Here is a 4163-nt window from a genome sequence, read left to right on the forward strand (position 1 = left end):
GGGACTATTGCCCCCCTTCTTACCCCTCGACAAGGGGGCCAACCACCCCTCCTGTGACCCCCCGGTAGCGCCCGACACAACGTATGGGACCAACTGTCACCCCCCATGTGACCCCCCTTGCGCATGGGGTAGTCGTGCAAAGAATATAACACAAACCAAGATACTAGAGGTCTCTACTTGAGTGGATGCCTTGACTCAGTCTCCTCTCTACTTCTCTAATTGTGGTTGCTCCACAAAATTTTGAGGCTTCATGTTGAGAGGTAATTTATCCTCCCTCTCAACCACCATGTTCACACACTGATCTATTTCACTTTTCCCGTGGCGATGTGAGTAAGGAGAACCTTTCCTTTACTAAAAATCACATCGTAGCCATGGTCTTCCAATACCGTGACAAAAACATGATTCTTCTTTAGTGCTGGAACATATATCACATCCGTAATTCTGAGAGGGGAGTCACACTCCCTCTGAAAGGTAATTATACCAATGCTAGTCACGCTATACCTCCCATCATCTCCAAACTCAATGTTATGCTTGAGGTATTTCTCCTCAAAGTCACTAAAGATATCTCTATTCCCCGTCATATGGAATGAAGCACCATGATAAACATACCACATGCTTCCCATTACAGTGTTGGCCATTCATGTAATGAGAGTGAACTCAAGTTCGAATTGTCAAGCTAGAGCTTGACCTGCTGCTGCAACTGCAAGCTCCTTCTTGATTGCTTTCTTCTGTGGAAAATTCGTGGCAAAGTTCTTGTACTTGTGACAGTGAAAACACTTGAATTTCACCAAGTCCTTCTTCTTTCCGCCCTCCTCTTCTTGGAACTTCTTTCCCTTGGATTTCTTTTCTTTTTTGAGTAATGGAAAGTCCTCTTCCACTTCATTGGAAGAGGTCCCATTGCTGGTGTTCCACTGAATCTCTTCCTGTACCAAATCCGACCACAACCACTCCCAATCTGGTAGCTTCACCCTCCCATTAACAGAGTCTTGGTAACTATGAGAGCTCTCGGGAAGTTCTAGAAGTTCTAGGCTCACCATATCATCTTCGACAACAATAATCCTGACACTTCCAAGCTCATCCCAACAATGGGTGAAATTAGTTAAGTACTTTGGAATTGAGTCGCCCTTCTCCATATTGATCTTTCTGAGTTTGTCCTTCAGTGCCAACTTCCTATGGTCATTTCTATTTTGAAACATGTTCGTCAATACCTTCCACATTGCATATGGAGTGTCCTTACCATGGGGACTCGAGACAATGTGGTCTCAAACTCCTTCCAGGATAATCCTTCTCACTTTTGCCACGCAATTTCTCCATTCAAACATATATTTAGCATCAGATGTTGGAGGCCTAAGAATTTCATGATATATGAATTCCTTGAGGCCATTGTCTTGCAACACTGTCTCCATCCTGTCCTTCCAAGCTATGTAATTTGAACTACCCTCTAGGGCATACTCAAGTCACAAACTGTAGAATGACATATTGCTGACTCTGAAGTATGAACTTGCAAATTCGATGTCACCTGCACACCAAACTCAAATTCTCCTCTTCTATATTGTATTAACCTCTGATACCATGTAGAGTTTTACTCGTAGATTCAACAACTTATGTGATATGCTAAAACACAAGACAAGAATCTACTCTAATATTCAGCGAAAACCTTGAAGATTGATCGATGAAAACAATAAGAATTAAAGGAAGAATATCAATTACACATAACACAATATTTCTTTGGGGAAAGAAATTTCTAAAAACCCTAACTATATATGTTTCATTAACTAGAAGGTTTGAGACGAAAATACAATGCTTTGTCCTCCTGAATGATTCCTGCACAAGTACAATCTATCTCTCTTCTTCACAAACCAGCTCAAACCAACACTTAGCCAATTTTTCTACCTGCCAAGCCCCTACTTCCTTGTGAAAATCCTGAAAGAGTTAGTCCATTTTTAATTGAGAAGTCCTCACTCCATAATTAAGCAATCCATCCATAGGCCCTCAACTGATTGCATGCACCATTTTTGCAACTCAAAAAATTATACAACTGATAGTACACTATCCCTGAACTCTAATATCAACCGGGTCTGCTTCTAAATTTACATGCATGAGTTATTTACGAGTGAATCTTCAGTTAAATGGTGTGGCACTGAGGATTCAATGGTGCTTATCCCCACCACTAGACCTCCTACTATTTTCTCCAACAATTAGAACTAGCTTAACTGACTATAACTCAGTTAGACTAAGTTATCTAATTACAACTCAAAAGAACTCAACCTGGGCCCCTAAAATTTACGGTATCACTCTACATGACTCTAGATAGACTTCCAACTCGAATTTCCTAAGACAAATAAGTCAATTTAACTTACTTAACTGTTACAAGTTGCTATGAGAATAGAATTACAATTTAGTTCCTAATTTAATTCAAGGACAAATTAAATTAGAATTTCTAGACGATATTTTTAACATTTCTTGTTGTAATTTTCAACAGAAAACACTAAGAAGAAAAGGAAGAATTTCAATCGCACATAACAATATTTTTCTAGGGAAAGCAACTACTCGAAATCTTGACTATCTATATTACATTAACCAAAATATATGAGAAAAAAAATACAATGCTTGTTCAACCCAAACAATCTTTGCACAAGTACAATCTATCTCTCTGCTTCACAAACCGACTCAAGCCAACACTTAGCTAATTTGGTTGCCTTCCAAGTCCCTAATTCCTTGCGCAATTTCTGAGGGAATTATATCATATTTAATTGGGAAATTCCCTACTCATAAATCCACAATCCATTCATAGGTGCTCAACTAATTGCATGCACCATTGTTACAAATCAGAAAATTATACAACTGATAGTACACTGTCCCTCAAATCTAATCTCAACTACGACTTCCTCTGACCTGACACACATGAGTTATTTATGAGTGAATCTTCAGTTAACTGGTGGAGCAGTGAAACTGCACTGGTGCTTGTCCCCACTACTAGACCTCCTACTAGTTCCTCCAACTGTTTGAACTAGTTTAAGTGACTTTAACTTAATTAGACCAAGTCAATTCATTACAACTCAAAAGAACTCAACCTGGACCCCTAAAATTTAGGAATCACTCTACATGACTCTAGACATAATTCCAACTCGAATTTATTGAGACAACTAAGTCAAATTAACTTAGTTAACAATTACAAGTTGCTATGAAAATATAATTTCGATTTAATTCCTAATTTAATTCAAGGACAAATTAAATTAGGATTTCTTGTTGCTATTTTTAGCATATGTGATTTGGTATTTAAGCTCTTATCACTGGGCACAATCCAATATGAAGGGCGTGGGGGCTATCAAATATATCTTAAGCATAAATATTAGCAAAGATAAAGAAAATAAAAGGTTATCTTTGATCTAGACTAAGTATGTAAACTCTGTGCTACAAGATTTTAACATGGAAGATTATTCACCTTTGAGTGTTCTCATTTATATGGGAATTAAGCTTTCAACTGAGTGGTGCCCTACAACAGTTGTAGAGATGAAATATATGGATTCTATTCCTTATGATAGTGCAATTAGTAGTTTGGTGCATGCTATCTTTTGTATTAGAGTAAACAACTCCCAAGTAGTAGGTGTCATGAATCATTTCATTGCTAATCCTATATGTGAACATTGGGTTCTAGTGAAAATGGCCTTTAGGTATTTGCAAGGTACTCTTGAATATTCCATTTTCCATCATATTGATGTTTTAGAGGACCCACACTTAGTGGATATTTAGGTTATGTGGATTTTGATTGGGTAGGGAATGTAGATAGAGGGAGATCTATGAGTGGATACATGTTTGGATTGTTTGGTGAGCAATAAGTTGGATGAGTGAGTGAAAAGTTGTGGTCAAGAGAATATGGAAGTTATTCATGCTTATAAGGAGGCCGTTTGGCTTATGAAACTATGCTTAGAATTTGTGATAATTCAAAGAGATATTACAATTCAATTTGCTTGTAATAATGCCATTTATTTGGCTAAAATCCCAACCTTGATCTTTGGGATGGCGAGGGTTCACGAGAGGGTTTCTGCTAGGGTTCACGCGAGGGTTCACGCAAGGATTTCTGCGGCCATGCCCTGCGATGGCGCTGGCTCATGGAACAATGGAGGACGCGGAAGGGCCAATCGTAGATCCGGCAAGAGGAA

Source organism: Pinus tabuliformis, chromosome 7 (assembly GCF_031772625.1).
Source record: "Pinus tabuliformis cultivar Carrire ecotype Pingquan chromosome 7, CPIR1, whole genome shotgun sequence".
NCBI classification, from domain to species: Eukaryota; Viridiplantae; Streptophyta; class Pinopsida; order Pinales; family Pinaceae; genus Pinus; species Pinus tabuliformis.